At 32.3% G+C, this 19,024-nt stretch overlaps 2 long non-coding RNA genes across 4 annotated transcripts in view; both read left to right on the top strand.

Moving 5' to 3' along the window:
* The window catches only part of LOC147520803 (uncharacterized), a 40,208-nt gene extending 36,302 nt beyond the window's left edge, over positions 1-3,906 (top strand). Inside the window, exons 5-8 of one of the 3 annotated variants that reach the window (XR_015212858.1) lie at positions 1,532-1,756; positions 2,172-2,269; positions 2,654-2,749; positions 3,889-3,906. This is a non-coding gene — a long non-coding RNA (uncharacterized LOC147520803). Of the gene's footprint in view, positions 1-1,531; positions 1,757-2,171; positions 2,270-2,645; positions 2,818-3,888 lie in introns of those variants that run through there. The other 2 variants (XR_015212860.1, XR_015212857.1) reach the window with 2 other exon arrangements.
* A 3,701-nt stretch (positions 3,907-7,607) lies between these two features.
* LOC147520802 (uncharacterized) lies at positions 7,608-9,292 on the top strand. Its single transcript, XR_015214462.1, has 3 exons — positions 7,608-8,274; positions 8,393-8,781; positions 8,871-9,292. It is a non-coding gene; the product is annotated as an uncharacterized LOC147520802 (long non-coding RNA).
* Positions 9,293-19,024: the final 9,732 nt, after the last annotated feature.

Genomic DNA, 19,024 nt, shown 5'->3' with positions numbered 1-19,024 from the left:
AGCCTAGAAGATTACAAGGTATTTCTTTAGTGATTCAAGTTGCTAATATTTTTCTTGGAGTGTAAACTTCAATGCTACAATGGTATTTTCCCCATTTGAAAAGTGATTTGGACACAATGGTATGCTTGATGCCTCACCACATTAGTATACCCTTGCGGTTTTTATGATGTCAATTACTATGAAACCTTATTTGGCAACCATTGTATAGATTTGCTGGCATAGTCATGGACCTCAAACAGATTGTTGTCACACCTGCACGGTGTTTTCATTTCTATTATTATAAATGTATATAATTAGTTGATTCTCGAAAAATTGGGTACATACTCCATAGAATCATGTTTGTGCAACTCTAACATTGAATCATGTTCACCAGCTTGAGGAACGCACATGCATTGAAAAATCTTATTGGATTTAGAGTACACATGGAATAGAGTGCAACATTAAATCTATATGCCAACATTAAATCTTTTGGTTAGGTTGCCAAATATTCCTAGAACTAGATAGATATTAGCATACAAACTGGCAGCTTCAGGAGCTAGGAGGTACTTATATTCCTTGACATAATCACTTTTGAGCTGGTAGATTGAATATTCATATATGTTTTGATTAAATATTTAAGCAATGGACTGCCATAGGCACAATTATTAAACTCTAAGTGTGCAGTTAGTTAGTTAGCTACTAATACATTACGTACATTCTATTCATTCTTTAGGATAAATGATTCCATATCTGAAGAAAGAGGAAGTGTTAAGCTTGCATACATGGAAGTTACAACACGAAGGTGAACATATTGTTGATTTTAGGATAAATGTACTACTAGGTTTGGTACACTCTATTAATTCATTAGGATATATGATGCATGACTGAAAAAAGAGGAAGTAATTGGTTTGCCTACATAGAAGTTACAGCACCAATATGAAGTTAAGTACCATGAGACGACTAGATTTTAGTAGAGAAGTATGAAGTTTGTTCAACATAATGAATTAATTACACTACATTTTGTTGAGTGGTGAATGTGTTAATCAACCTAAACCTTTTGAAGCCTTAATTGTCGAGTGGTGAAAATGTTAACTTTTGATGGTGATGAAGATACATATATGATGCATTTTGTATTATTTTTTTCTTACGGTGTTTGACAACTTCAGTGCTAATGATGTAGTCGTCGATGGGGGAAAGGTTAGGCTTGGATATGGGATAATGCATATGCATATATGCATCTTAAGTTACCTTAATGTGATGATTGTTTACATTACCATGTTCTTAACCTCGAATAGTGTCTGATGGTTTCCCTATTATGTGGTTCAGTAATAGAACCAATGATGTTAAGTTTAGTTGGTACAAAGAAATAGATGATTAAGATTGTGGTAAAAAAACATGCATTGATTTAAACAAATAGCATATTAGTAAAACAAAATCCGTGCTCACTGGATGTGGTTGCATTGACATACTCTCCCCCATTAGGTTTGTAAGATATAAAAATAAATAAATAAATAAATAAAAAATTGATGTATTGTGTACGTGCTCTGTGCAGTCTGCCTGACATTTTTTGTACGAGCAACATACTTGGTAGTGGGTTGAAGAGATGCACATCATCACAAGGATTCTCTATTTCAGCATTTTTGTTAAGCCTTTAATAGTACAACAACACATCAACAATAAGTAAAGTGATTCTCATGACAATGGAATACGCTGTTTGAAAATATTGATGCATGCTACAAGGAGTGCTAATTGGAATGTTTTGGATCATGGGTTGAAGGTATGTCTATGAGGAGCTTTTTTTTTTATTTAATTTTCTATTTTAAATAAGACAAATGAAGTTGACAGGAAATTTCACCTCAAAAGTGTGGCATATTTACCCTATTTTCTTTATATTTGTGAGAAGTGCATACTACGTCAGTTCAACGATCAGGTAAGCTTACTCCTATAGCAATGCTTTAATTGCTGATTGGTTTACACAGTCAGGTAAGCTTACTCCTATAGCAATGCTTTAATTGTTGATTGGTTTACACACTAACGTCCACGCCCTCCCTTACCAGTTGGGCTAACCTGTTGGGTGTATTTTTTTTGGTATATCAATGGGGGTTGTAGATAAAAAGACCCAAATAAATATAGTTTTTGACTTTTTACTATAATTTCAGATACTTATTTTACATTTCTCCTAATTAATGTAGCAAGCCCAGCCAAGTTATAGTTACCCGGATGATCAACAAAGATGGTGACAGGAAAGAGAAAATTTCACCTAGCAAATTACAGGTGGTTATGAAATAAGGTATGCTTCAATATATAACTATTCTGTTAGAAGTATGTACTCATCTAAAGAGTTTCAGTTATGAATATATGTGGTGTTATTTGTCATGGCAATGGAGCATGGTGCTTAACTTTGAAAGCGTGGATTAATTCTAATGACTATACGGAAAAGAGCATGCCAAAGCATTATAGATAGAATAAACACGGAGAGTGAGAGAAACTATAGAGCTGATTTTTTGGAGAGGGGTAAATTTTAGAGCTTATTCTACTGTATTTCATGTAATTTTTTAGTGTTAATAAGCCACTCATATTTCTAAAGATTATAGGGTTGAGGTCTTCCTTTTATTGTGTATTAATGTGGAAAACTACTGTCTATTGAATGTTGCTAATGGCTATAGTGATGTAGGTATGGTCATAAAGTATGGAAAGTATCTTGATGAGTAGGAAACATATCCAAGGGTCAAGTGTGTTCTTGGCAGTACGTGAGCAACACATTCAGCAGGTAAATACAATTAAGAAAGCTAATTTTCCTTTTTCAATTTTTTAATTTTTTTTTTTTTTTTATCACTTCGATTCTCCTATTTAGCTCCTATAATTTTCCCTGAATTTTGTATATTGGACGTTGTATAAAATTTTATTAGCGTGACCAAACTTGATATTAGAAAATTAATCCAAGCAGTATCCCAATTATTTATGAAGGGTTAAGTACGTCCTTGCACCTCTAATATATATCACCTGTAAGCACACTTATATGCAAGGAAATGCATGTTACTATACAATTAATAGTATGGAATTGATACTAATCATTGTGTTTGATAGTATGCATTTACTTGAAATACATGCATTCCCTTACTATAGTCAAATTATAAGGAGCCCTAATAAATAATAGTCTTTGCATGATATGCATGCATGTTAAACTTAATGATAGCATCTAAATCTGGGGGTGCAATTTGTATAGCATGTGCTTTTCAGTAATATTTGTGGAATACCAAAAGTTTGAATTTGAGTTCTTAGAAAATCAAAACCGTTTGGAAGGGCCCATATATATGGTTGATCATTGCGTCATTCATTTAAATAGAACTGAAGTATGAAGAGAATGCTTTAAGAGTACTTTTCTTAAATGGGAGCTAAGTATTCATGCTGATGAAAGTTTACGCCGATTTAGATTTTCATGTTTGATTGTTATAGAACTTCTTGGTAAACTTTAAATGGTCGTTGAGATTAAAACATCAGCGATGATCATATCCAGTACTCACCTGATAACTATATTATTTGATAAAATAGACTAAGTCTACTTCAAGCACCAACTTAAGAACAGACATTGGGATCTCTTGATACTGTCTTAGATTTTGACACTAGAAACATGCAGTGAAACATTTTAGCTTCATAGTGCAAATAGGAATATCTCTATCAACCAGTGAGCACTGAATATTAGGTTCATCTTTACCTCTTTCAAACTTCTTATTTGTTTCACAAATGTGTCTCAAGAGCCAATATTGATTATCCATTACGATGACAGTCAGCGCTGTACAAGCAAGTTTACTCATTCAACATGATATTCTCAAGTCTGCATATATGATTGTTGTCGATATACCACGTGTTGTTCCTTTTTATATGTTTTTTTTCGTGGTCTTATATTAGAAATTATGTACTGGAAGAATGAAGATGGAGGAAGCGCAGGGAACAACTTCTTGATAACGAGAAAGACTCCTTGACAATTATAAAGTTAAGTGATTTAGACTTCTTCTTTGCATATGCTCTATTAGGTAGTGGTGAAGTCGTCTACTCTTTGCTAAATAGATTACATATTGGAAGCTATTAGTAAAGTTGAGTCGTTAGTTGAGCAAGTGAGTGTGATAGGCTATTTAATTGAAATTTTGATTAAGAAACAAAGTGGATGGATGTAGACACATGTCATCTTTTTTTTCTTTAGCAATGGTCAAAGGGCAAGGGCCGTTTATTTCTCTGTAGCAATGTGTAGCACAGACTTTTATATAGTTCATTTCTTTATTGGCCCTAGAATGTATGCTATTTCTATGTAGGTTCACGAGGTCCTTTTTGAATGACATGACATATGCGACTGTGCAATGAATCTTTACGTACTTCTTTTAGTTGCTAACTTCATTTATTTTCTTACACGTGATATAGGATATGAAAATATGGAATATGGTAAATACTCTTAAGTTTTAATGACAAGTGCCAATTAGACGTGCTCAATATTAACTTTTGATACCTATTCACTGTAGGCATTGGTTGTGTTTGTTCTTTAGGGCATGGTTTAGACAAATGGTTCGAGTTTCATAGCATTTCACTGTAAACTTAGTCATAGAAAATAAAAGGTGTCTCATGTGTATTATCCAATAGTATTTAATGCTAGATATCAATTTTTTTTGGACTTTTCGTGTTTCTAAAAATAGTTTACTTGCTATGTAGAATGCATACTAGCTACCTTTATATCATTTTTCTAATTAGTCACTATTTTTTAGTATGACAACAAGAAGTGTGCACATTTAATTCTTTTAAGTTCATAGTAACTTACGCTATATTGAACATCTACTTATCAGCACTTGCTTCTTCTTTACAACACCCAAAGCGGCCAGTATGACAATATTTTAATCATCGACACCCCGTTAGGTATTTCAGACTTTATACTCTTTTCCTTTTTATATCAAGACAATACATAGATTTCTACTTATTATTATTTTGTTTTTTATGACTGAATTAAATATTTTGAATTCATAGTCATAGAGATTGCTTTTTTAAAAAGTAGTGTAAACTCTTTATAAACATGTGTAGACTCTGTGTTGTATCCAGTTTCAATTCATTGTAAAGATGATCAATGGTTTCTGAATTTGACTTCCATTCTTTCCACCGAGGTCAGAACACATTTCTCCCTTAGTTAATAAATATTCCAATAATATAGAGTAATTAAGTGCTCAATAGTTATAGTTGTCATGGCGTTTCTTATTATTTAAGCTCCTTATTCTTATAAGAATATAATAATTCATTGTTGTTTTTTCCTAAACAGGTCATCTCTTATATCTTCACCGTGAGAGGTCGTCGTGGAAATTGGGAATGATCAAAGCTACAGCAATTCAAAGGTAATTTCTTATAAGAATATAGCAATTCATTGTTTCTTCTCCCCTAAACAGGTCATCTCTTATATCTTCACCGTGAGAGATCGTGGAATTGGGAATGATCAAAGCTACAACAATTCAAAGGTAATTTCAGTGCATCTTTCTTCATTGACATTGGTCTTTCAAGTTTATTGTCTACTACCATAGACCATGAAAAATATGCAAATAGAGGTTTGATTGAGCATAATGTGTTATGGACCATTTATATTTGATCGAGCATGGTTACATGTTGCTTAGTTTTTTACTAGGTTTTCTTATATATGTTAGAGCCAAAATTTTTTTATGAGAAACTAATATAGACAAACGGACAAACTAAGTGGATATGATACCCAATTCGATGAATAGCGGTATCTATTGCAACCTAAAGAAACTTCATGAGACCATAGGTCGTAATATTACTTGGGCCAGTACAACTGATCAACATATAAATTGCTATGACAATCTTTTTGGGTATTATATACAGTATGGGTATTTGTTACTTTGGGCAATTTTTATGGTTTGTGGTATTGATTGCAACATATTCAGAATAGACGAGTCTTTGGCAGTAAGGTCAAAGACTAGAAAGACTACTGTCACTATAATTAAGTTATGTTACACCTATAATGAATTTACAAGTTACTGAAAGTCTGGAAAGTAACAACATGCACCTTTGCACTCATTGGTATTATATAGTAACAACAAACACTTGGTCTTATTTAATTTTATTATATTGGAACACATTCCTTATCCGTAGCTGATTATATAGTTTAAATTGTATGAGTGATAGGAAACACTTTGATACAGCCTAACCCAATGAAATGAATAAGAACAATAACTATAACCTTAAAAATATAACTATAAACCCTAATTGTCATGGGGACAATGAACTAACCTCAGAGAATAATTAACGGGACATATAACTTTGCATTTAAAATTGTGTTTATCATATATCTTTTGGCTATTAAAGTAGTTTCAATATGACTTTTGTCTCATTTGTCTCAATGGACATTTTCACAAAACTTCATTCAAACTTCCTATATCATAGCTATAGCTATTCATAATTGCAATTATTGTTTAGAATAGTAATTTAATATAACGGCATATTCAATTTCAATGCTGACCATCAGCCTTCAGGAAGCACGGTTCATGACTCCAATTATTCATCAATGTCCCTTTCTCTAGCCTTTGCTTTGGATTGTATCTCTTCTGCTGAGATAAGACTAAGATGATCCTCTTATACCGTTTTGGTCATCTGGTATCTGTATGCTTCATGCAGGCAAGTAGGACTGAGGGAGTTCATTGCTTGCAGGTGGCTGCCCTACAAATTGTCATGCTAGAAACTTAGAAAGTCGGTAGGATGGATAGTACGATAGTGCAAAGAAGTCTCGCAATAGATTTATGAAGAAATTATATCTTTTTTTTTGTCACTCACAATTTGTTTTCTCTAAGAGCTAAAGAAAGAAGATGACACTGTAATGTCGCATGTGTCACACGGAAAAACATAGATAGCCATTAAAGCATTAAGTGAGCCTTCAAGCAGCATCCATGGCACGCTCAAGGTTTGTCATACCTAAAGAAATTTATTACATTTAAAACCCCAAAAAAAGAGAAAAAGAAGCTTTCTTGATTCGCTCATAGATGATGATTACTATTCACAAATCAGTGGGTGTGAATCAGATGGTGATGAAGAAAGTAATTCATATAAAGAAAGGATGCTTGGAGAAAATGAACATACAAGTATGAATCTAAATATATGTTATTTTGATATTTATAATGTGAGAATAACTTAAAATATATGATAAAGTTGCTTATCGTAGACATAGAAATAGGTAAATTCTACTTCGTAATCAACTTAGTGCTAATTTCTTTTATGAACAAATGTCATTTGAATGAATAGTCTACTGCTCTTGAATTTTCCATAATGGGTCACAGGTGCAATGACGGAATTACAACTATATAGGAAGAACACGATGATGTTAAAAAATGGTTTTTGCTATCGGTGAAGGAGGGGATTAGCTTTCGATAGTGTTATGTATTTTAAAAAAAATACTTGGAGATGCTTGTGGAACATGCATATTCATTAAGATGCGCCTACACCTTTTCTTATTTGGTATGTTTAATAGCTTATTTTTGTTTCATCCATGTTCGAGGTTTTTAACAATTCTTTGTGCATTTAATTTTACTTCTTTGGATTATAATTGAGATATCAAGGCGTTGAAACAAAGTTGTTCGTGAATAAAGAATTTAAGGTAAGTAATAATGAAATCAAGCTTTATGTTGTGGATACTTAGTGAGTTAGTGGTTGAATTTAAGTATCTCTTTATGTATAGATATCCTTGAAGTGGAAAATGCAGAGTCATCTCCATAGACTCATAGTAGCATTGGTTTTCTATACAAAGATATTAGAATTAACCAAGGAGGCATGTCAGACTGTAAGACTGGACATATATTTGAAAATTGTTATCCAATAAATCCTAATAGTGCAACATTGCCATTAGTGGATTTTGGGGTACAACGTGTTCCTTAGCTAGCACTGCATATTGCAGAAAATAGCAGGATTGTGTTATGTATGCATGTCACTGTATTCCATGGAAAATAATGTTTTGGACTCATTTAAAGAAGTGAACTAATTCTTATCTCTCTATATGTTATACACAAATCCTTTGATGGTAACAACCCTTGAATTGGAACAATATATGAAGCCTTTTACCGTCTTCCAGGTAAGCATTATCAGGTAGTTGCATGTTCCAAGGATATTGATAGGAAATGGTTAGTTCTTTCACTGAACTTGGTTCAATGTGCTATTAACAAGGTCCTGTTGGCATCATGTGTATTATTATCTTTGCAAGTAGCATTGAAAGTTATTCAATCCAAGATGTCATTGTAGGAATATGTCTACTTTTTTGCCGTGGTAAATAACCAATGTTTAAGAAGGATTTAAGAAACAACGATTAAATTATTTCAAAAGTTTATTGTTTATTATATAGTCTCTTTGTGAGAATAATGTTCATATTTTCTTTCTTTTTCAGTGAGCGAGAGGTGAGCTTCTCAACAATTGTCAAGCATGTTATGTCATAGCCTTGCTGCAAGATAACAAGAATTTGATGTCAAACTTTGTCAAATACCTAGATGGTAATTTAAAGATTTGTTTTTCCCACTGAAGATGTGTTTAATCGGATGAACAATCAGTGGCCTGCAATAATAAGCATCTGTGTTCTTACTAAACAAATTCATTATGGTTATTGTACTTATTCTTACAGGCTCTTTTTGTGCCATGGTAACATTTGATTGAATAATGATCAAATGGGTTGATCTCCAGAGGATTTCCTGAACAAAAACGACTTAGATCATAGCACTGGTAAAACTGCCATTGTATAACTTTGGAGTTTGGACGCTCTTATTAGGTTGAACCTCCCATGTAAGAAACGTTTTTTTTCTTTTTTGTATCCAGCTGTGTCCAGTATGTGCGTGGTACATATTAAGCAAGTTTTTCTTGGTCTTTTGCAGAGACCATAGGAAGAACATGTCAGATGCAATGAATTGTGAAACTGAGATGAATATCCTCGGTAAACGTCCAATAATTGATAAAGGCGACTGTGATTAATAAAGGCGACAACACTCAGGGAGAATCTTAACCATCCCATCCAGTGCTACAAGAAGTTAATGTGAACGTAAGAGCAATATATGAAAAATTAATTTGAATCATTCAACCACTAAGCTAAGCTAAGCTAAAGGTGTATAGTTTTAGTGAGTCTTAGTGCTGTCATAGTATCATTGACTGCTATATTTCATTTCATATGTTATTGAGGGGCATTTTCTCATTTGTCGTGTTATATAATTGATATAATCTAAAGGGTGTCGTGTTATGACATAACATAAGGCGTGAACAATTTTTCAGGTGCATTTTTGGAAAGTTCAAGTTTTGAGCATTCTTTTTAGTACGAGGAAAAACTGAAAAAGTCATCAAATTCCTAACCAAACACCAACAATCAAAATGTTATTTAAGATGCCAATTGCAGCTATTATTCTAACAAGTCATACTGAACTTTTTGAGTTTTTATTTCAAATGAATTTTTCCCACTTCAATTTATTTTTACAAATTACATATCAATATTATATGCCAATATTACAAAACAAAATAATAAAGTACTTTCATATTACAACATATTACAAACGACACCACAATTTATTTAAAAAATGCAACTAGAAATCTTTAATGATCCCATATAGTGAATCATGTATAATTTTTTTTACACAATGTTTGCAAGGACACTACAAAAGGATCGATAAGAGTTAACACACCCTAAAATAATTAACGGCAAATTGGAAACTGGATACAAATGCATTGAACTAACCTCAAAGAATTATTAGCGGGAAATCGAAAACTAGATGCAAATCATTAACCTAACCTCAAAAACTAATTAACGAGAAATTGGAAATTGGACGCAACTGCGTTGAACCAACCTTAACCAAAGAATAATTAATTGAAAACTTGATGCAAATGCATCGAACTAACCTCAAAGAATAATTAACATGTTGCAAATGCATTGAGCTAACCGTAAAAAATAATTAACATGAAATCGGGAATTAGATGCAACTGCATTGATCTAACCTCAAAAAATAATTAACAAGAATCGAAAACTGGATGCAAATGCATCAAACTAATCTCAAAGAATAATTAACAGGGAAATCAACAACTGGATACAAATGCATTGAACTAATCTCAAAGAATAATTAAAGGGAAATCATAATTAGCATAAAATCAGAAAATGGCTAATAATCTTTGATATCCTGTATAGTTAATCATGTATAATTTATTTTTTTATTTTTTTTAATGTCATGTTTGTAAGGACAATGCAGAAGGATCAATAAAAGTGGGCATTGCACACCACCTTGGATAATTAACGGGGAATCGAAAACTAGATGAAAATACATTGAATTAATCTCAAAGAATAATTAACAATAAATTGTTTACTAGATAAAAATGCATTGAATTGAACTAATCTCCAAGAATAATTAACAAAAAATTGAAAATTGGATGCAACTGCATTAAACTAACCTCAAAAAATAATTAATGGAAATCGAAACTAGATGCAAATCAAACTAACTTTAAATAATAATTAACGAAAAATCAGAAACTGGATGCAACTGCATTGAACTAACCTCACAGAATAATTAACGGAAAATAAATAAATAAATAAATAAAAAAAACTAGGTGCAAATGCATTGAACTAACCTCAAAGAACATTTAACATGAAATCAGAAACTGAATACAATTACATTGAATTAACCTCAAAGAATAATTAATGATAAATTGAAAAACTGCATATAAATGCATTGAACCTCAAAAAATAAGTAACAGGAAATCGAAAATTTGATGCAAATGTATTAAACTAACCTCAAAGAATAATTAACAAGAAATGAAAAATTGGATGTAAATACATTGAACTAATCTCAAATAATAAGTAACGGGAAAGCAAAAACTGGATGCAAATGGTATGTATTGAACTAACATCAAAACATAGTTGTATTATATGTAGTGAGAATGTATTCACAAGTATAGTTTTGCATTTAAAATGGTGTTTATCTCATTTTGTATAATTGGGAATGTCTTGCTATTCAAGTATCTTCAATACGATCTTTAATTCATTAGGTATTCTCACAAAACTTCAATCGAACTTCTATTATTAAACAACAAAAAGAAGTCGAAGGGTTTTTATCAAAAGTAAGTTATTTCTTTTTATGTGAAGTGGGGTTTTCACGTTGCAAGAAATTTGGACAAGTGATCAATATAATTAATATTCATATCTCATAGCTATGCATAGTTGTTAATATTTTTAGATTTTTTTTTTGTATAACGGTCGAAGGGTTTTATCAAATGTAGGTTATTTCTTTTTATGGAAAGTGGGGTTTTTACGTTGCAAGAAATTTGGATAAGTAATCAATATAATATTCATATCTCATAGCTATGCATAGTTGTTAATATTTTTAAGAATAATTTTATGTAACAACACCCGTTCGTAAGATGGGTTCGAAACTCTAAAAACAAAAACCATTCATTCTCTCCATTTAAATCTTAATCTCTCTTTTCTCAAAATCAATTTTACGCCGTTGTTAGCTTTGTTCTCACCTGTTAAATAGAGTTTGTCGCGTTGGCAATTGATTGACAATATATTGTAGCTTTGGAGTTCTTTTGGGGTATTCTTATTCACTTTGCAAATTTTGATCGATTATTTGCTTAGCTTGAATTTCAGGGTAGTAGCAATCTTACACGTTTATTCTGCAATACTAAGTTCATATAGCCTTTAATGATCAATTGTTTGTACACTCTGGAATCACTAAAATGTACAATATTATACTAATTTTGAAACCAAGGAATATGCAATTGTACTAATTTTTCATGGGTTTATTATTATGCACCTTGAAATAGTTTTTTAAATTGAACCAAGTACTGGATGCAAAACAAGTTTGTTTGCAGTAGAAATTAATTTTCTATATAGGTTATTTAACGATAGTGGACCTTCATTAAATTATCTTGGTTTGCATTAGTTCAACAATTGACTTTAGAGTGGCTCTGATGCGACTCTCAGAATGCTAATTACTGCTCAACAACTTCTTAGTAAAAATTCTTATGCATCGACTCTAGAATTTAGTTTTGTTTTTGTGTACTTTAAATATCATGTGGTGGCAATGTCTAATAAATTTTTGGCTTCATCAATATATTATGTAATTATTGAGTATTGTACTATTGTGATCAAGGAATTTGGGTAAAAAAGAAGGAAAACGGACTAAAGTAAACCAAGCCAAACATGTTTAGGTATAATAATCCAGTTAACATGAACAAATGTATGATATAGCAATGACCATCAGAAGCTGAGTGCATATCATCCTAGACTATTCCTGAGAGATCATATTAAAAAACAAATGAGGAATGCTCTTGAGTCACCGTTTGCTTAACTTGCACTTCTTTGCATCTTATCTTAACTTCTCTTCCCTCTTCACTTCTTCGAGTTGAAGCTCTCTTTCCTCCTCCTCTTTGCACTTCTCCTTTCCTCCTTTCGGATTATATTAAAATTAGCTTCCATGTCCCTGTCGTCTTCATCAACGCTAACGTGCTTCTAAGGATCATATCCAATTTTTTTTTTTATAGATTATTGTTCAGGGATCCTCTTCATCATCTGCTTAATATATTATTGACTTGAAAAAGAGATAAGACATAAACGATCGTTGTGGTTTTGGCAGGGGTCATGGAGGTTTCGGTGGCCATGATTATTCCTCTTTGTTAGGTTCAATTTGGAAAATCTATATTAGCTTAGACCATATAACTATATTACATCATGAGCATCTTGGTATTCTAAATTCTTGGTAATCTAAATTTTGATGTTAGTGAGTACTTTCATTGGGTCGTCACATATTGATAACAAAGAATTTATTTTAAAATTATATAGTTTTAGCTATATATATATATATGATAGTGTTGGATACGTCGATGTGTTATGTGTTAGATTAGAATTTGGAACGTAGGATGAACTGTGAAAGACAATGGTTGGTAGTGCAATTTCAGGTCAACTAATTGGGTATGTAATTCTCGCAAATTTTAGAGTTAGTATTAACTACAGACCCAAGTAGATTGTAGCCACACTAACATTGTTTAGTTCATTATTTTCCAATTCAGTTAAATTAGTTGGTTAGGTTTTTGCTTTTCATTGTGCCACTTTGAACTCTTATATGAATTTGTGCATGATAGTATTTAGAGAAAATCTCGATCAATATCTTTAGTGGAATGTTTACGAGTTATGCAATTATTGCTTCAGTACATATCAAAATAGTCATAGGGGGAGCATTGTAGATTGAATGTGGCTTCTGAAGCTATTCAATGCAGGTTTTTGAATCTTGAAAAATCCAAGTTATGAACTTTCAGGGTTTGTGGGTTTGTTATACGTTTGATTTCTTTTCTTCTTCATCGTTCACTTTTATAGATTTTTGGCATCGTTCACTTTTCTTCTTCATCGTTCACTTTTAAAACTACGATTACGTATATTATCAAGGACAGATTCCAGACAAACAAAGGGACATGATGTGATGAGTTGGAAGCAAAGGAGGATCTTCTGAAATATCTTCATTTTCTGATCTCATTTAATTTTGTCTTCATGAAAATTGGTAATATCATAAGCGGAGTTATTTTGGCTCTTTGTAGCAAATATACTGCTTCGATTATTTTCCTAAGCTAAGACTGAGAATAGGTGGATTCCTTTCTAAAATATTAATAATTCAACATAACAATTATATTAAGTTACATAACTTTGAACTCAATTTATTTCGTAGTCAATGTTTGCTAACTTGATCTATGTTTTTGAATTATCATTCTTTTGTGTGGATTTTAGTCAATTAAAATTTAAGAAAGTATCAAACCTAACTGTAATAAACTATCGTGTTCTCTGTCTCTCTTGGGTTTTCAATATATTTTCTTACTTTCTATGTTTGTTAACTGAATTTCACAAAAGTTATGAAGAAAAAAGTGTTCGATGAACTGCAAGGTGGCTTTGATTATTTAAAGTAGTGTAGTTTTGATTATTTGTTAATTAATGGTGTTATATGTGTAGTCTTTTTTTTTTTAATTGTAGGGATAACTTTACGAAACAAGCACCACTTATGTGAATCAAGCTTGGGGGTTTTCAGAAAAGTAAGAGTTGCTATCACTCTTGATTCAAGTAACTTCTTCTAATTGTTTCTCTATATTCTCTAAGTTTTGATGGTATAATCAAAGCCACATCCATGCATGCATGTGTGCTCTTTTTCCCCTAAATTCTATTAAAACAATGTCCCCATGGATGGATGAAGAATTCTTCATCTTTTGCATATATAAATTGAATTAATGAAGGAGACTTTTTTATAGTTCTTGGACAGCTCTAATCTTAGCCCTCCATGGCATGCATATATGCGGCTGGAAGAGTTCATTCGAAATTAAATCATTTTGCATCAAGTTTAATCGGGTTGATTCTATTGTTGTTGTGCTTTTAGCCTGTAGACACAGTGGATTTCATCACTAGAAATGGACATCTTAAGGAGGCAGAGCAATTAACCGTACCAGTTGCTTGCCTATCCAATGAGCTCATTTTTATATATAGCCCTCCATCTTGACCAGAAGCCAGCCAGAGCAAGAACTAACTTGAGACACCAAGACATTGTAGTGAATAAATTCAAAAGGAGTAGAAGCATGGTGATCTATAGAAAGAAGAGAATGACAAGTGAGTACATCTCTCAAGGTTGTAAGAGTTGCAAAGTAAACTGAAAGAGGGGCTCAACGGGTTAGTGGACTTTGGAACCTCATCTTGCAACCGGCTAAAAGTAGAAGTGATTTGTTTTAGCTCTAGTCATTACGGATTTGAACCGAACCGCTTCTTGCTTTATACCTTACCTTATCTTATTTTTGATGATACAAGCTACAACAAAGAATTCAAAATACCGACTACTGAGAGGAGATGGAAAGTAAGGTTGCCATACAAAATGATAGTTGGCTACACAATGAGAAGTGATCTTTCAAGCCATGTGATTGCCGGTGACTTTTCGTGATGTCCGGATGATGACCCGGCTTGATCGGCTCACCATATCTCACTACAATCACAATGGTAGCAAATAAAATTATTAATGGCAACCTAGCTTGCAAAGGCGCCTCGACATTAACTTGAAACAACCAAAATTTGTCATTTGCCGCGAAATTGTACTGACTATCGCGAGGCCATTAGGCGATGGCCTTTATCCGGCAATTGTCAATCGACATAATTTTGCTTCATCCGCTTTGTACTTGAACAAGTAGGTTTCATTCATATTCATGTTCCCTATGCATGCTATTAGGGGATTGTGAATGCATATTGATAAAGGCACGATTAACTGCTATTTACGTTAATCTATCGATAAATGAAAAATCTAGCTAATGGTTGTTCATTGGTAAACTCAATGGAACCAACATCATCTAAATGGACTGAGTAGTGACTTACTAAAAATCAGATTATTTGTCAAGTGGTTAGTATTTGAAAAAACAGCTTGGACGATATGAGTATTTGATCAGTTTGTAGCATATCCTCTTCAGTGAATTAGATGTCAATTGCTATAAACATATGTATGCACATTGATTGATGCTATAATTCTATAGACACACCCATGCATCACGAGAATCCGAGAAGGAATAGTTACGCCCTGTTGGTTGCCAAAACTACCATTAAAACATTGCCCACACTTCCCTCCGAAAGTGGTATACCAAGTGCTCTTTTTTCAACAGCTCAATTAGAATACTTCAATTGCAGGTTTGCTTCCATTGCACACATTGAAAGACTTAAGTTTCTCCCGTATATGCACTCAAAGTTTTTGCACATTGAAGAAGGATGTCCCATACTTTTAAAATCACCTCAGTTCAATGGGGATGGCCAAATGCACGGATTTTTTAGATGCATCTCGGTGTCGTCACGGGGATGTGCGTTCCTCGCCACCATTGTAATTACTTGATCACTCAATATAGAGCGGGTTCTCAAGGCTAAATTGTGCAAGTTATAGTGAGTATGTATTTTTTTTATTTGTCAAGAAACACCGAACAATCTTGAGGGGTAGTAAAATGAATAACATCGTGACATCCGTGCGAAAAAAAAATCTTCATGTTAAGTCAATTGCAAAAAAAAAAAGAAAAGAAAAGGGCGGACAGATGTTGAGCACACCGCTACAAAGTTAATTGGTAATTCTCAAAAGGTTTCATCAAATTTTTTCCCCTATAGGTTTGGTTCTTTAGATTAAGTTTACTTCATTCCAACTTAGTGTACATGACAATCACTTATGACTTCTTTGGATTATAGGAGTTTGCTATTAACTTTTTAATTATTTTCGAATTCTTATAAAAAAAATGGGACTCAAGAACTATTGACCATTGGCGTGAGGGGCATTTGCTATTTGGTTTCTTGGTGTATTTGGTTTTTTAGTTGAGTAGTTTTGTTTCGAAAGATAAAATGTATGACTCTACAAGTATTAGCAAACTATTAAATACACAATTTTAGAGTAAGGATGGGGAGAGAAACTCAGCCACATTGTGACTGAGCGGAGCACATAATTTAAAAGCAATAGGTGAATAACAGTTTTAGAGGATGGTGTAACACTCTTTTCATTTTTCTAACATACATTTGCCTTAGTGTTTTAGGAGTGAACATGCATCCTACTACCCATTCTATTTTGTGGTTCAGATGCGTGTAGCTTTATGGTTTAGTTCAAGTAGAATTATATATATTTAAATTAACAAAAATTGAAAAATCAAATTGGATGTACTGGCTGACATGATTTTACCAATATTTTACTTTTCTAAAGAATTTGTTGAGTCGGAAGTCCCATATATGCGGAATTGCATAATCATCTTGGTGAATATGGCATATTTGGGATGTTTAAGAGTATAAATGAGTTTGTAATTAAATATTTGGAGAAGGAAAATTAGCATACATAGACACTTCAATTTCCTTTCAATTCCTAAGGTGCATGCATACCTAATATATGGAGGTCACCATTTGTAAGTAAGCAAAAGAAGAAAAAGGTTAAAAGTATGGCCAATAGGTCACCTAGCTTAGTGGTAATTCTAAGAGGCTTAAGAAAACATATCTAATGCGCAGGATAGTATAATATGGTTAAAGCAAAATTCCATAATTGGTTAATCAATTTGATAGTAGTAGTTGTACCCTCTTTATATATTCATAGATCCATAGGAATTGATAACATGTTTCCACTTCAATTGATTTTAATTTTAATCACATAGAATATAATAATTGAAAAAATTGGAGTTTGGTTCTCATTCAATTTTCCCAAAAGGATGTGAAGATGGAACGTTCGTTGATGTAAAATAATAAGTTCACACATACATTTATTTAGCTTAAGTTACTTATAATGACTCAAGTGGCTACATTAATTGCTTTCTTTAGTGGGTCAAAATGTTGCAGTTATTGGGGTTAGAAGCAACAAGTGCTATAATGAAATATCAGTGGAGCTCCTTCGTGTTAGTCTTCCCCTAACTGATGACCAACAACGCAAGTTTTTACTTTTTAATGGATTTTGCTCAATGCTCTATATTTGTAACTTTGTTTAATAGCCATAACAAATTATTGGCACTAGGAACTTTGATTAATTAATTTGCTGTATGAATTTCAATATAGTTTGGAAGTAAGATTTTTTATACATAATAATAAAATAAAAAAAAAATTATATAAAAACGGTCCCCGTTTGTTGAACGGGTCCAAAAATCTAGTATATATATATATACACGAGTAGTTTCCGTTTACCACATTTTTTATAGCATAGTTTATACCACACTTTCCTACAAAATGAGTTCAAGGGCTAATAATTTGTGGATATGATATACTAATCATAGATAGCATCTACACAAAAATTCATCTCATTTGGAAATCTATAACCTAGTTAAAAATCATTGTCAACTTAAATTTTTTTTTAACAGCTCAAATTATTCGATTTTGCAATCATAAAATATAATATTTTGAAAGGAATCGGGTATTATAGATTATTCATGACATAGTCCAGAAAAACGAAACAAAAAAGTAATGATGTGAAATCCAATTGAATTTTTTCATTTACGGATTAAAAAGTACTAAATTTATAGCCACAAAATTGCATACTAGATTACCAGTACAATGACCACATTAGTAATTGCTGAGACTGTTAAAGGGATTTGGGACATGATAAAATAAAAATTTCTCATTATGTAGAGCTGAGTTTAATTATGCCAATGTGGCACTCTGGACTTATGATTGTTTTTCTAACTTCAAAGCGTTTGAGTAATAGGGTTACATGGTTGGGCTAATTTTAATAGAACATAGTATTTCAATTTTTTAACTGAACTTGGTTACGTGGTTTGCCTAATTTTTTATCTGAAAATTTTGAATTTTTTTCAAAGTCTTTTAATTTTAGTCCTACTGTGACGATTAATTTTTTTTTAGAAAAAAATTATAATTAAATAATAATTAATTTAACGAGTGACATTTTTATAATTAATTCAATTAAAGAGTATAATTTATTTTTAACGAAATGCAAAGAGTATAATTTATTTTTAACGAAATGCTATGCTCCGCTCAAGCTCCCACTGCAATGCAGTATACTAATATAGACATGAGTAGTGGATATCTATCCCATTAGGACCCTAAATATCTCTACACTATATGATAGCCGGGTCTTTAGGAGTCAGATTTCTCAACCGAATAGTGTATTTCTAATCTCTCTATTTTAAGATTTTAGAACCACCTCCCTTAATTATTCTAATCAGGTCTTTTTTTTTAAACAATTTACAAAAGAACTCCTTCACTTTATTGAAATTAGAATTAACTTTATATTATTTAAAATAATTTAGAAAATCTCTTTTACGACACTGAAATTATATTCAACTCCTCCTAATGTTTTTATATTATTTTTTAGATTAGAACTATAATTCATAAAATCATACTACCCGAAAGATGTTAGAGTGAGCAACAGGTTTAAAGACTTAAAACAACACCCATACGTAGCACGATTCACATACTTGTATAGCAATAAGTGGGGCCTACGCGGTGGCCTATGCGGCCTACCCCTCAGAGCCGGCCGTCACTACATTAGTCATGACATTCTTCATTTTGCAAAGCACCTTGTCC

Source organism: Coptis chinensis, chromosome 2, assembly GCF_015680905.1.
Source record: "Coptis chinensis isolate HL-2020 chromosome 2, ASM1568090v1, whole genome shotgun sequence".
Taxonomy (NCBI): domain Eukaryota; kingdom Viridiplantae; phylum Streptophyta; class Magnoliopsida; order Ranunculales; family Ranunculaceae; genus Coptis; species Coptis chinensis.
The sequence above is the reverse complement of the archived record's forward strand: the minus strand, read 5'-3'. Positions and strand labels throughout refer to the sequence as shown.